This window comes from Oryzias melastigma, linkage group LG14 (genome assembly GCF_002922805.2).
Source record: "Oryzias melastigma strain HK-1 linkage group LG14, ASM292280v2, whole genome shotgun sequence".
Taxonomy (NCBI): domain Eukaryota; kingdom Metazoa; phylum Chordata; class Actinopteri; order Beloniformes; family Adrianichthyidae; genus Oryzias; species Oryzias melastigma.
The window spans coordinates 13,607,768-13,623,813 of record NC_050525.1 but is presented as its reverse complement, the minus strand read 5'-3'; the positions used below and the strand labels follow the sequence as shown (position 1 = coordinate 13,623,813).

General features: G+C 37.6%; 1 protein-coding gene across 4 annotated transcripts in view; it reads left to right on the top strand.

Annotated features, from left to right (window-relative positions):
* The first annotated feature begins 10,982 nt into the window (after positions 1-10,982).
* Positions 10,983-16,046, top strand: part of LOC112142447 (serine/threonine-protein kinase PAK 3) — a 38,987-nt gene continuing 33,923 nt past the window's right edge. For all 4 annotated transcript variants that reach the window (XM_024265840.2, XM_024265839.2, XM_024265837.2 and 1 more), the window contains exon 1: positions 10,983-11,191. The gene's annotated coding sequence lies outside the window, so the exon portion shown is untranslated. The remainder of the gene's footprint in view (positions 11,192-16,046) is intronic.

Sequence of the window (16,046 nt, the reverse complement as noted above, 5' to 3'; positions counted from 1 at the left end):
TTTATCTATCCGTATGTCTGCTCCTTTGATCTATTTGATATATCATAACTTTCATGTTGAATGCTCTTCCTGACACTACCCCTCTGCATTTACCAAGCTTGGGACAGGTACATGCAGGACACTGGTTTAAACCTTGATGAGGCTGGATTTACCTTTTTTTCCATTTTGCTTGTTTTTTTTTATTTTTTTATTTTTTTTTGGTCAATTTTCTTACATTTTGTTGCTTTTCGTTTTGTTTTTCTTTTATGTATTTTTTGTTGTTTATTGTGTTTTTTTTCCCTTGTAATTTTTATTTCTTCAGTTAATTGGGGAATTTTATGCGTCATCACATTTGGGGGGGCAGTGACAGCATCTAGAGGGGTCCCTCTTGCTCATGCTTATACCCAGCCATGCCAGACTGTATGTGTTAACTGTAAATTTGGACTCATAGAGTCTATCCAAATAGAAGAGTTTATGTTTGTTTGTTTTTTTTTCTTTCTTGTTTTACATTTAGGCTCATTTTGGCTAAAGTATTACAAGAGCATAAATGAAAATATATATTTAAAAAAAGTAAAATTATTGGATAAAGTGCATAAAAGTTTGAAAGCAGCAAGATTTCCTGTCTAAATGAGATCTTACAAAATAATATTGATGTACCTAACAGTGAAAACGTGTATATAGAATTGATCAGTCTTTTGCAGCAGCCTCATAACTTCATAAATTCCTTATAAGACATGGAGCAAATCCCGAAGTGGTCTCCTACAAAACCTGCTCACAACTAAGAGGTATCTTATAAGAACTTTCTTGAAACGAAGTTTCTAAGCAGATTGAGTTAACCTTTAACATTAATAAGTGATCACTACATATTAGAAATTGTCCAATTGATATGAGATGTGGTCAGATGCAATCAATCAATCAGAACTCTATTGTAATCAGAGCTGTGAAAGTGTAATATTTATAACTATCTTATCAGGAAAAACTAAGCAAATTTAGAATTTTTATAACTTCTTATCATTTGGTTAGTTCTTCCGTAAAGTTTAATTTCTCATCTTTGTTACAGATTTCTTCAAAAACATCAGCAAGTGTCAATAATTTCAAGAAAAGTCATCACAATCAGTAGTCTCAAATGATGTTTGAAGCCAAAAGTCATTTTAACATCTTTTAATAAGTGACTCAAAAGTGACATTTAGATGATGTTTACAGCTTTTGTTTTGACTTTAATTATCACAATTGATTTTTCCCCCTTCTACTATGAAAGTTGTTATTGAATTTTTATGGAGAATTTCCAACTTCATGTGCAAATAGGCAATGTGAATTTTAATCTCGGAAGAGGAAAATAAAACAATAAAAAAAATTGCAAATGATATGTAAGGTACAGTGCATGAAGAAAATTTTCAACGGCTACAACAATACAGTAAACTATTCCTGCTTCTTGCAGGAGGCCAAATTATGATTAAACTAGGGATGCCACAGCTCTCAATTTAAAACAACCCTCTGAACCCATTGAATCACGGGGAAAGTGAATTGTTGTAATGAAGCTGCATGTGTCTGCATATATTTATGTTAAAGACGTTAAACACATGCTGTGTGAAATTTGATTGCTTTATGACATTACACCATTCAAAGTAAAAGGTAACTGAAGGGGTTTTCCTCATTGCTAATTGTTTATTTAAAAAAATATTTTTTTTCTAATTTTCTTTTGACAATACACAAATTCTATATTGAACTGAAATAAAACTGTGACCCAAAAAACAAGGTTTGAAAAGAATATAATCTAATTAAAACCTAGTTTTGTAAAGCCATAGCTGTATATGCAAACCTGTTTTCCCTGTCCAACATATAATTATTAAGTGTGACGTATTTCTGGTGTTTAAATCCATCTGGGTTTGAGATATGAATGACTTCATTATTACATCCATTGATGTTGCTTCAATGCCCTTTTACGGCTATTTGATAACCGGCCACAAGGGGGCGATCAAATCTACTTTTATACTTAATCTTTTTTTTTAAATAACAAATTTATTCTGCAAGTAATCCTGCTTGTCTTTTCAGAATGCTTAGTTTTCTCTTTTATTTCAAGTAAAATGGCTTAATTTTAAATAAAAAAATATTAGATCACTTAATTTTGGATGGATATATGGAATTGATTGTAACAGGTACCTGCACAATATTTGCGTGACCCCCTCGTGTGCGTTTGGTCAAAAGAACTATAAAGAAAATTACCCCAGAAAAACAGAAAAGTATATTTTTTATTCATTCATTAGTGACTCCAACATGTACCGCTAAAATTGTTGAAAGTCTGAGATCTTTTTCCCCCAACACTTAAAGTTATGTTAAGTATGTTGATTTTAAACATTTTTGGAAGATAGTAAAATTAGAATGGATAAAAAAGTAACACATTAATACATGGAAAAGGGGGTAAAAGAAGAGTTTTATTATGTCTGGTAGTTTAGAGCATGCTGCTCCTAATTGCTTTTCAAATCACTGCAACAGACTCTCCGGCTTAATGAGTCACCCCCTCTTTGTATTCTCTGCAGAAGCGAACTAAAATGAGAGGGTACCTGTCCCCCCTTCTTTTCCGTCACCCTCTTTTCTCATGGTAATGTGGGTGCGGTCCTCAATCCCGGACACCATCTGCCCTTCCTCAGGGCTTGAGCCTCCAGCTCTCTGGACATATTCAATTGTTTGTGTGTGTCCAAGCAGAAAGTGGTGAACACATATGGTTCTTGAGGCTCCTCTGTGAAGAGCACGAGCCGACTGGTCATTATCCTGCGTGTGACAGAGGGAGGGGCCGACTCGTGTGTCCCATGTGCGGTCACATCAGAGCGACCCCCATGTCTACTCTGAAGGTTCACGCTCTGTGTCACTGAGTGACCGTTGGCTAGTGGTCAGCAAACCGAGGATTGGGTCTTTTTTTCTATTTTTTATTTTTCAAAAGAGAGAATAATGACTTATGAAAACCTACCTGATCTGAACTTTATGAATGATTCCCATGATATTAGGTAGAAGTTGGTTATAAGTTTATTTAATTTATATAACAACTTTAAATGACCTCTGTCAAACAAGGCGCTGTTCATTAAAAGTTCAAAGAACAATAAAAACAACCGCTAAATATTAAAAACAATTCAGATAAAAAGTATAAGTAAGTAGTACTCAGAAACAGTGTGGGGACCATCTAAACTTGATAGTATAAATATACATTTGAATAAACACTTAAAACACCATGGAAACTATGAAAAAAATCTAGTAATCTTCTATAAATAGAAAATCTCTTTCTAACTATTAAAATATGACAAATCTGTTAAAGATCTGTGGTGAAAAATAAAGTAAAAATCAGCATTTCACTACCACCCCTACACCAGTGCAAAACTAGTTTCCCCCTCATTTGAACTGACGTGGTGGTAGCCCACCAGTTAACCGGCACCACACTGACACACAGATTATGACTTTCCATCAGAGCTGCCCCCCTCGCTTTAAAAAGCCGCACTCCGCTGGCTGCACTGAGATTAGTTATTGAACTGTCCAAGCAAAAGGGGGAACAAGGCCGCTTCAGAGCCACGCCACACAATGAGCCAGCTGTCAGGGGGAGGGGCTTGATCGGGCCCGGGTTGTCATGGACAGCATTTTGTGTCGCCCTTTTGGGAGCTGATCGGTGCCCCCCGCCCTCCTCGTCCCCGCCTAACTCTGGTTAATTGTAACAGAAAAAGATGTGACCTGAAGAGTGCATAGAGGCTTATACATCAACATCAATCTTACTAGAAAGTAGCTACATTATCTCCCCATTTTCAATTAACAAGAAATCATATCATACAATATCAAGATCTAAAAACAAGGAGTTCCACATACGCATTCAAAAAAGGGGAAATAAGCTAAAAACGTAACTGATAGAATTACTTAAAATTGAATGTTATACAGCCCAATAGTAAGAATATTAGTTTTAGGCAAATTATTATTATTTTTTTTAATTTTATGTACCTAATTGTGGTTCTTTTTGATTACAGTGATAAAAAAAACTACAGTGGAAATTACTCATTTTAATGAAAATGTGAATAAAACGACAAAAGAATCTGTTTCAAGTTGTCCTATCTTAATAAATGCAAATAAAATCTAAGTAAAAGTAGCACTAATTCTTTGAAGATACATTTAAATTTTGCTTCCAAAGTAATGACCATGAATTCCAGTCTAACTTGTCAACATTTATTGAACGTTAAAATAACATTCTCAAAAATGAACCAAAAATGTATTAATTTAACTTCATTTTATTTTATTTTATTGTATTTTATTTTAGTTGATTTTAGTTATAAAACAGTGTGATAGGCTAATTCACACATCAAAATCACAAATTCTTCATATAAATATACCAAATAAAAATTAGTAAAGCAGAGAGGTGCATTATTTCAATTTAATATAAGGTAAAAGACAATATTTAAATTACAGGGGTCAGCAGAGAGAAAGTCAGGGTGATGAAAGGGGGAGACAAAGGCATTAGTCGAAATATGAATTCTGCAAAATATGCCAAATTAAACTGTTAAAACACGAACAAATAGAACATGGAATAAAACAGCTTGTGGTTTTATTGCAGGTCAACTCTACATTGTAAATTATTGTGTAATTTGAGTTTTTTTAGTCTTAAATCAAGTTTTTTATGTCAAGAGTATGGAGGAAAAGGATTTTGACTAATTTAATAAGAACTTCCTTATTGCCAGACCACTTCTCTTAATGAGACAAATAATTCTTGACTGTGTTGAGTTTGAGAAAAGCTTGGATAGCTATAAAAATGAGTCTAAAACAACTTAAAGCCTGCTAAAAAAAAATCTTGAGTGTCTAAAAACAAGGTTTTAAATGTGGTTTGCAGTGATGAATGTAAAGGTGAGAAGAGCATAGATCTGTGGTTTGGAGATATCAAAGGGTGATCGCGATATGTGTTGCAACAATTATGCTGCAAATCATATTTTAACATGTTTTTTTTTTTTTAAGAAAAAACAACTTTCTTGGATTTTAATTTTATCAACATATTTTTAATTCATTTTAGATTAACTTCTGGCAACCATTGATTTTAATTCATATATTTTTTTTAAACTCCATTAATCTGGTTTATAAAATCAATAAGCCACACAAGCAGCTTTGCATTTCTGGGGTCACTGATTTGGCCCTCTGCACCCATTTCACATGCAGAGGTGTGTTCCTAAGCGTCTTCCTGCCAGCGTGTGATCCTGTGTCCTTGCTGAGGGTTATGAATTACTTATGTGTCAAATCAGGCTGATGTGCTCATGAGAAAGCTGTGCTTTCATGCAGCACTGTTGAACCTGGACTGTTCCTTACACACAAAACACTAAAACAAGCAGATCCTCCTCATTTGAGATCACAAAAATGCTTCAATTATTTTGATATTTGGGGGAATAATAGTGTTGACATAATGCAGTGCTGCTAGAAAAATTAAAAATGCAAAAAATATATTTTTTTAATTTGAATTAAAATGAATACGTAAATGGCATTTTTATTTTTTGGTTTTTGTTCCTCTGGTTTTTTTTTATGTATTTTGTAAATTCTAAATGCAGGTTTTGCTCATTTTAACTTACCCATTCCACTAGATTTCAGATTTCTGACAACTCGAACTGACATCCATTTTTCTGCACTCAGTTGTCTCTTGGGGGAGTTTTATAAATGTGTTAGTTCCTTCAGATGACAGCTCTCTTGTTGAGCTGATGGTTTATGTTAACCAACCAGCTGTAAGCGCTCACTAAAGACTTCAGTCTCTCTTCTTTGAGGGGCTTTACTTTGCACATGTTAGACCTTCACTGTTTATTTGTTGTGGCCTCCATAAAATCTGTATTAAAGGTAATAAAATATATCGACTTAATATTTTGAAAGAAAATATATACATTTAATTTAAAGGGCGTTTTATTTGAGCAACTTTCTATATGATCTATTTCTATACATTTTCCATTAGTGGGGATTCCATCAGTTTTTTCAGGGTCCATAAACTTCAATGGAACAGAAGCATGAAATTGATTCCATGTTTCACTGTCACACAAAAGCTGTTATTAAAATCTCAAATCTGTAATAAGTATGGATTTATGATGTTGCAGTCTATTGAACATGATATACTAAATGCCAAAATATATTCATTGCAGGATGATTCTGCAGTAAATACAAAGAATAAATAAAGTTTTTGAAGAAAAAGTTTTTTGAGTAATTACAGTGTTTTATGTGGTCAGATTTGGCAAACATTTCTGTTTTTTTCTGGACAGTTACCAGTGTGAAGCCCGTTAAGACAACTATGCGGTGTCATTGGGTCATATAAATAAAACTGAATTGAATTAAATAGAAAACTGCATTTCAAAGTTGTTTTGTAAATAAAAACAGTCTTCAGAAAGACTGATCACCTTTAAACCCATCCTTTACATCTGATTGTGAAGATTTCTACTGATCAATACTAGTAAGATAAAGAAAAGAAAATAAGTGTTTTCTTTTTTTCTTTACGTAATTATGGTTAGTAGTTCATGACTGCCAACACTCAAAGTCTTGTCATGAACTTTAAAAAATCAGCAGGCATTAATGTGTTATGAAAAATACTCAAAATGTACAATAGGCAAAAAAAAAAAAAAAAAAAGCAGAACAAACAAAAAACAAAAAAACAAATGTTTGATTTAAAAATAGTCTCCCCTGTACCAGAATAAAAATTGTGACTAAGCAACATGTTATCTGTCCAGTTAGCTTTGAAAGACATTTACTCAGTTAGATTTTCCCTAAGATCAGTCGATGGTTAATCTTGTATATTTTCTGCAGTGTAAAAAATACCTTTTGATTTTGTTTTTTTTATTTTCCAATTTTCTTTTCCCTTTTGGGACAGGTTCTCTCTTCTAGTTTGCAATATTGAAAATTAAATTTTTCACATGTGGTCCAATAATTATTTTGCCTTCCATTCTTGAAACCCTCAAAATGCAATATAGTTTTAAAGCTGATCCCCATAGCAACACTTAGTGACAGCAATAGTAGATAGAATACTATTATTTAAATACTTGGTGAAATATTTCATACATATCCTGAGAAGTTTTTTTTTTTTTTACAGGAATTTAGCAAACTTCTATTTCCCTTCATATAGCAGGATTTCCTGTGAGGTCTTACATTTCCTCCACCTATACTCCCAAAGCCCTGTGAGTTCTGCCATAATATGATCATCGAAACCATAATTTGATATGTTTTATATGCTGTAATTGACCAGTGCTGTTATTATTTGATAACAAGCCATGGAACCCATCATCTCCAATTTCCAACCTCCATTTTGTAGGGTTGCACATCCGTCTTTGATTGATAAAGGAACAGCAGAGGAGCGATGCATAAACACCAAAGAAGTTTCTAGTGTAGATATCTAGTGTGTGGTGAGCTTCACAGCAGCAAATGCCCACTTTGAATCTAGCTGGGACCTTTCTGTGTAGAGTTTGCATGTCTGTATGCTTTTTCCAGGCACTCTGACTTCCATCCACAGTCCCCATCCTCAGTGCGTTGATTGATTACTCTAAATTTTCCCTTAGGAGTGAGTAGGTGTGTCTCCGGCAAAGACTAGCAAACTGTCCAGGGCGTACCCCATGGAGTACTAAGCAAATTGTTAAAATGCTTCGTTGACCAACTGTCGGGGGTCCTGATTAGGATCTTTAGTACCTCTTTGAATATGACCAACCATGTAACTGTTGACTGAATCTCCAAGGAATCCTCCACCAGCAGTCTGAGTGACTGCACACCAGTTGTGTTGACGTCTACTATGAATTGCTTGGAGAGGCTTGGCTAATTCCTGACCAGTGACAGCTGGGATGTACACCAGTTTAGTCTCTGAGCAATATGAAGAAAAGTAAAAGGATGCAAAAGGAGCATGACTTGCTTTCTCCCTGCTAAAGCCTGTGCGGCTCTGCAAACTACATGTTTACTTCTGTTGCAACATAGACATAAAACCTAAGTTAGCATGCTAACAACCCAAGTTAGCATGTTAACATCTGTTGGTTAGATGGTACAAACTGAACTTATAATAGCTGAACAGATTAAGTAAAACTTTAACTTAGAAACTTCATTGTGCGTTTAACGTTTTTTCATTTTTTTTTTATTTAACTTTTCTCTAAAAGTGAGTTAAATTGATATTTTTCCAATGTCCAAGAAAACAAATATCCTCATTAATCAAGATCCAATGCAAAAAATTGCTGGACTAGGATGGCTGAACAAGGAATAAAAGATTCAGGAGTTTGCCCTTTTTAAATTTCTTATTTTTGTTTTTCTGTTATCAGTCTTTCTTTATCTCTTGGGAATCAAACACTTTTTTTTCGTCACTTAGTTTAAAATCCATAAATAAAGTTGCACCTTGATATAAGTGTTTTTGAACACTCTAGAGGTATTTATTCTAACATAAACCTTTGTCTAAGTTTATCTCCTTGTAGTTATAATTATTTAACTGTCTTGACTTTTTCCTACTTTAAATAATGAAGCGAACCCGGTTTAGTTGTGTATTCATTGCATTGCTGGATGTGTGACAAATCTTTGCATATATTTTTACACGAGCAGTACCTCACCACTGTTGTAAATTCCAAACAGAACTTTTTATTAAACGTTGGAGCAGATTGTGCTCTGCCTCCAAGGAAATTTATAGGATTCATGATAAAAGCTTGATCACTGACTGCAGTAAATCACGCTGCTTTAGGATGCAGCAGCAAGATGTCCTGTCAGCGTTTACGGCCTAACACTAGCAAAGAGTGGATACAACTTGGCTTCTTTTGACTGCAGCAGATCGCAGAATCCTTCACGTTGGTTCTTTATATGAGATACTGGATGGAAAGATAAGAATGAAAAGCATTTATTAATGCATTTGAGGGTTAAATGTCTTTAGCACACCTCCTTTTTAAAAGTGTATCTTTTTTAGTCATGTAAAACTGAATATATACTTTGTTTAGGTTGTGAAAACACAATAAAACATAGGCTTATGATAAAATCTGACTAAGAAAAGTACTTTCCGGATTATAGTGCATCACTTATGTGTAGATCCTATTTTAAATTGAAAAGATTGGAGAATTGTGGCATTGTGTTTAGTTTTTAAAACCATATTGCTTTATATTTGTATCAAAGTTCTTGTTGTCTCACCTTAAAGATCTATGAAACGATTCCACAGACTCTTAGAAGTTACAAAATTTTTACAGAATTTTTTTTTCCACACACTGCTTTCCTTTTTATGCCTGTCAGTTTTTATATGTTTTGATGTAATGTGTTCACATTCACTTGAAGTTGTCTTCACCCTAATTTAGAACATGTGGGAACAAATAACCTTTTAAATGGTTCTGTGATATGTTTCACTGTTCAACATGGAAAGGAGGCTCTACTTTCATTTCTGCCTGGATGCTGGCTCATGGTATTGGACCAGGTCGGGCTTCATTGCTGATAAAGGGCACAGCCAGCATGTCTGCTTGAGTTGACTGTGCGCCCTTTTAAAACCTGTTATCATCACAGTTTCTGCCTTTCAAGTCACAAAACAACTGCCCTTCCACACAGATCAAACTAAAGAGGTTCATTCTCATGAAAATTTGCTCATTATTTGGATTTATCCTGAAAAAACAAAGGGAAAGAAATAGGTTAATACATTGTTTGCTCTCTGGTGTCTCATTAGCAAATGTGGGTTATTTCAGGGCAAGGGCTCATAAATGTTGCAGGCAAACTTTGTAACTGCAGAACATTTTATTTGGTCATAGGTGCTATCCTGCCGTATAGTTTTGAGCCAGATGCCAGCACGGATAAAGAAAACAAAGACGTACATGGATATAGCCGTCTACAAGGAGATGCATTTAAGTGGAGGGAAGCAGGGATTAAAAAATACTCTGAAATGGAAATGTACGCATAATTTTCTTTTATATATGTCCTCCATTATAAGACAAGTTTAACAATGACACGTTAAAGTTGTTTCTTTGTTTTTTTTTTTACTATGAATGCAGCCTCTTCCACACAGTTTTGATAATTACATTTCTGTCACGTGTAAGTCATTATATAGGGAAGAAAATCAAAGTTTTTGTTGCTATCCTCAACTTCTAAAGTAGCTATCTTTATATATAAAAACCCCAGTTTATGAGAGACAAAGCAACCTATTTTCTTTAAAGAAACACCATGTTTGTGTGGTTTTCAGAGTCACTAGAGCATTATTGAAATATGCATTCAGTAAAAGCATACACTTTTAGTAAAATTGTGTTGATTTTTCGTGCTAACACCCAAAACTTATTAAAAAAAAAACATAATCTTTTGCAAATAAAGGGATTATAAATGACATTATTTCCTCATACTCATGTATTATATTTGATTGAGCTCTTTCACAGAACAGAAATGTTTCTCTCAAGCACAAATATCGACATTACAGCGGTTGTCAGGACAACCAGCCCCAAAATCAGGGAGCCTCCACCTCCACCTTGAGCTACAAGCCCTAGCCATGAGCCTCTGCAGGTGCTGCCGCAGGCAGCCAATCACAGGTGAGATTCGAGAAAAAGATGACATCATAGGCAAATGAGGGCACATGCAATAAATATTCTGGTTGTCGTGTCCGAACGGGAGTTATTTTGTGTGACGTAAAAGAGGGAGAAAGCGGATAATAATTATTTGAAAGAGAAGAAATCACTACTTAAAAAGATAATATATGAATGTAGAGTCTATGGGGTTCTATAACTTTGATTGTTTATGCATTTTTGGCGAAACTGTAGTGGATGGAAGCAAATATTTTGAACACAATCACTTGTTTTTGTAGATAAATACAATTTTTCAATATTTTTATCGTGGCATTTTAAATAGGAATTTTCAGTGGTTCATTTTTAGCTGAAATGACAGAAGTGACTCTTAATTCCACGTTTCCTGTCGAGTTTTTCCTGCATGTTTGGTCTGTGAAACATAAAACCAACCGCGTCTCCCCGTTGGCTGTCCCCGCCCCTCGAGCGGCCGCCCGCATTAATATTCAGCCGCTCAGCCAATCAGCGGAGAAGGGTGGATGACATCATGGGCTAGGGAACAGTGAGCAGCCAGTGAAGCATCCAGCCTGCCGAACAAGCTTGCTTTTAGGGTCAGGAACTGGTCTGACAGGAGAATGGCAGTCCTGCCTTTAAACTGTCACTAGGACTTTTACGGCTGACGATGAATCCAGCAGGACTCCAGATCCACAGGAGAAAGCCCGCGCAAGAGAATGTGAAGAGATATATTTCAGGTAATTCCCTCTCTCTGTAATGCAATAAGGGATGTGGGAAGGGGAGGCAGAGGAAGGAGGAGAGGAGAGAAGAGGAGGAGGAGGGGAGGCTGTGAATGTAGGGGTGCTTTGTAGCCTTTCATTTTTTTTCCTTCCTCCACTCTGCATTCTGCCCTTCTAAGGAGGCAGCTGTTTCATCAGCAGTCTGCTCATGGGGGGAGGAATAGAAATGGATGCCTGCATCAGGCGGCCGCTTTATATCATCATATACCATCCTCTGTATCTCCGCTGCATACACCCACTTGTGCTTCACAAATAGCACCCTTATTGATGGGGGGTGGTTGCAATCAATGATGACATTTGAATGGGATTCGTGCATAGAGCTGCAGTTTCACCTCTGGAACACACACACACACACACACACACACACCAAAAAAAAGGGAGCTATTTTGGGGCCGTAAATCCAGAGATGGATTGAAGCCGTAGTCGCTGTGGATGTGGGAGGGTGATGGAGGAGCAATATGCTCATAGATGCTCTTTTGTTATCTGTGCACCGCCTCATGGACGGCCTCCCTTGAGGTGGACTTTGTATAGGGAACGGCCGGTAGTATCCCTCGCTCACAGCGGGGACGTGCCTCTGTATCCTGGCTTTGACATGGCTGTGCAGCCTCTTCATGGCGGTTGGAATGACAGGGAGATATACAACATCTGGTCACCTGACTTCACTGGGAATTGGAGTGGGGGTGGGGACCGGTTCTAGTGGAAGCTGAGCTACCTCCGGCCTTCAAGAACTGACTGCAGCAAAAGCTGAAATTGTTTTTTCTTTATATATATTTACTACTTGTGCTGGTTCAAGTTGTGTCAGATCCAATAGGGAGATTCCTCACCCAGGAAGTGCAGTCACCCTGTAGAAAGCAAGGCCTGATGGGAAACCTGTTGTCTGGAACGAAGGAGGGATTTCAGGGAGTCATGAAGGATAGAGAAACGGTTGAAAACAGGAGCTGGGGGATGGGTTACCAAAGATGTGAACATCATTCTGATGCAGATAGGATCAATTTCCTCCTCCACGCCAGTCACACCTAACCATCTGTCAAACCTCTGAGGACCTTGCCGACAGCAGTCTTGCTTAGAAAAAACATCCCAAATGCTCCTTGAGACTTCAACACCACAATTTTCTGATCTAATCAAGTTCAAGTAAAGCTCATTATCCAGCCCTGGGCTTCACAGAACAGAGACCAGGGCTACAGCAGCTAATCCAACACGGCGACACACTCAGGTGTTGGAGCTAGAACCGCCCGGGGAAGCAGGGCAACACTGTCAAGGGTAGTAGTATTTGGTGCTTGAACATCTAACTGCTCAGCAAATCAGTGATGCCGACTGCTTCCCAGTTTCACACAAAGCACTATCATTCCTGGAAAGCTAAAAATACCAACAATCCAGCACACCTTCGTCTACAAAGCACTGTCACAGGAAAATTAACTTGTGGCTCTTTCTCCGCAGATCTTCAGTTTCTTTAGAAAGCTGTACTTCCTAATTGAAGCTTCTTTAAAGCTACTTGTATTGCACTTCTAAAACTTTGTATTTCTGGCGTTAAGTTGTTTAGACAACTTGCTTTGGTTTTATTTTTAAAACCAAAGATAGGTTAACCAGCTCAGTGGCCTTATGGTACAGTGTTCATCCTGAGACTGGGAAGTTGTGGGTTTAAATCCAGGACAAGTCATACCAAAGACATAAAATGGGATCCAATGCATCCCTGCTTGACACTCATCAGTAAGCGGTTGGATTGGGAGGTTAACCACCAAATGGTTCCCGAGCGCAGCTGTGTCTGCAGCTCACCACTCCCCCAGGGATGGTCAAATGCAGAGAACAAATTTCACTCACCTACTGTAGATGTGTGACAGCTAAGGGGACTGTTTGACTTTTTTAACTTTTAACTGGAACTGTAGCTCCAATGTTGACATTCTTTCGGCTACTGTAACTCTTCAACTGTTTACGCAATTGATGGAATTCTAACGCTGATTTGCAACACTTAACAGCAGTCAAGTGCTTCGCAATCAACGTACATCAGGTGATTCGGTCATGGTGAAAAATTGGATAGAGTGTGGCATTATGACGCAAAGCCGATAAGAATAGCCAATTTTCTTTGTGACAGAATCAGTTGATTCATGTCGATCACTTAAAGTGTGTTATTTAGTTGTCACTGGCGCCATCTCTGGTGTTAACCCTTGTGGTATATAATGGGGTCCAGATGACCCAAGCCTTACAGTGACGTGTTATCCATCTCATGACAAATATGGATGAGGGTGCACAGGACTTCATGTCTGTCATGAACACCAGTGAAAATCAAAAGTCATTGGAAAAAAAAGTTGTCTTGTGGGGTCCATATGACCATAGTCCCAACGTCAACATACGTAGGATAGCACTAGGGTTAAATGAGTCCGAGGTACTTTGTTAGTTTGTTAGGTAAAACAATAGTGACTAAATGATCAAAGAAGAGAGTTCTAATAGGTTTTTAAACGGTTGAAGATAGAAGAAAGTGACAGTGTTTGCTGTCTATGCTCCTCTAAGGTATTGTGATGTTTGTTTAAATAATAAATGATTTATCCCTAGCTTGGTTTGTGCAGCGGGGAAGTTGCGGGGCGTAAATTGTGCTGTATCAATATCTTAAATAATAATAACAAATGATATAAAATCATTTTCTTTTTTTCCTCCTTCTGTTTTTTCTATTATTCTAACCAAGTATTGGAGTGCATTTCTGGGCTTCCCCCAGTTTTCCACTGGTCAGTGTAACCCAACACACACAGCTTCTCTTACCTCCCCTCAGCCAACAAAAGCAGTAGACACAGAGGCTCATCTTGGCCCACAGCCTGCTAACCGGCCCGTCTGAAATATGATAGTGGGACACACAAAACACATAGAAAGAGGCCTCCATCTGTTGAGAAATTGGTGAGGGTAAGTTATGCTGCTTTTGTGAAGTGGAGTTATCGCGCTGGACCCATGTTGACAGACACTCATGACAGGGGTGAACCCCCCTAACGTCTTAGCTTGTTCGCTGAAGGACCCTGAGCAAAAGCAGCAGTCTTGCAGTAGGTATGTCACAGCTACAGTGTGTGTGCGTGTTGGGGATTAGCATGCAGGATTGGAGGCCATCTGGCCATTTTGTCTCGGATAGGGGAGGGGAGTAAGTGAGAGATGGATGGAGGAAGACAGAGGAAAGACTCACACACTGACACATTGACACAGCTCCCTCTTGTAATCTTCCTACTTGCTGTGTTGCTGCTTAGAGTAGGTTTACCTGCACGTGTGACTTGATGTGTTGGTGTCGTCTGTGCATACTGAAAATATTGACGGCCCTTTTGACTTGTGTTGGGAGCAGCCCTTCAGAATGTGACGGGGTGGTGGTGTCTTTGCAGGACAGAAGGCTGAAATGTTACACAGCAGAAAAATAGAGAGGGAATGAAAGAAGTCTCTAGCAGCCAAGAGTTGGTCTCGGGGAGGCGAGCTGGAGCTGTGAAAGGAAAACTGAAGAATGTCAAAATTTGAAGGTCACAGAGCAGGATGGGTTCCAGAAAATGAAAAGACTGCAGATGACTTGCAGATTTATCATGCAGTTTTATTTTTTTACTGAACTGTAGGCCTACATTGCAGAATTCTCAAAAAGTAACCTTTTTTATGTTTGTAAAAATATTGTCTTATCCTCTCCATTGAAAACAAATGAAAGCAACCTGTCTGCAAACGTGTTGCAAAATGTGCAGACTCATAGAACAGCTGCTGACAGAAGTATCGCCTCTGGTGGTAAGATTAATCACCGGACAACAGTCAACACCTTCAAACTGAAGGTCAGTGTTGTGGATCTTAGGTGACTGACAGTTGCTGGTACTGATATTTTTCTCCTAAAGATCGACAAGCTGTTTGCACTTTTGGCCTGATCTATGGCAGCGTCTGCTTTAACCCTTTCAACTGGAGTCTGAGCAGGTGCAACAGATGGCCTGGCAGAGGAGACTCCACTTCCCTCTCTCCCAGCAGCTGCTCTCAACCTTCCCCACTCTCGTAACTCCCCATTAAAAAGGAAACGCCGTGAAACCTCAAAGCTGTCAACACAAAACTTGCAGATGGTGACAGAAAGTAGAACCTCATTGGAGGAAACGGGGAGCTCGGTTTACCATAGTTCAACACAATAAGGAACACTTAAAAACCTTTTTTACCCCCCCAAAAAACACCATATCGTCTTATAATCTTGAGTGCCTCATATATGGAATAATTCCGGTTGTTTACTGATGTTGCAAAGATGTTGAGAGGTACACGTCAAAATGTCAGGTTTTGTTAGTTTGTTGGTTGCAAACAAGTTTGGGTGTTATTACAGTATACTAAAGCGTCTAACATGCAGTGGTGTCTGATTGTGGGTTTTTTGTCCATTTCTAACAAGGTTAGGGAGTTCGCATAGTCACAGTAACATTTATTTTAGCGTTATCAGTCTGTTTTATAATAAAGTTATGCAAATAAGGTTGGGAATTAAAGGTATTGTGAGTACACCAATGTGACTAAAGTGTAGCTGTGTAAGACTGTTTTTCTTCAGTCTATTTTTTTTGTTGCAAACAAGGTTGGAAGTTACAAGTATTGTGAATACGTGTAGCGGTGTTGGACTATGTTTTATTTTTTGTGTTCCTAACAAAGTTTCCTTGTTAGCATAGCCAGAGTAATGCTTATTTTAACTGTATCAGTCTATTGGGAGTTATAGATACTCTGAATACGCTACCATGGCTAACACTCCTAATGAGGCTAACGTGTAACATGTTACAAATTAGTTCTGGAGTTACTATGAACTCGATTAATACAGTCTGACTGATGGATTTATCTCTGACTCTTTTGTCTTGTT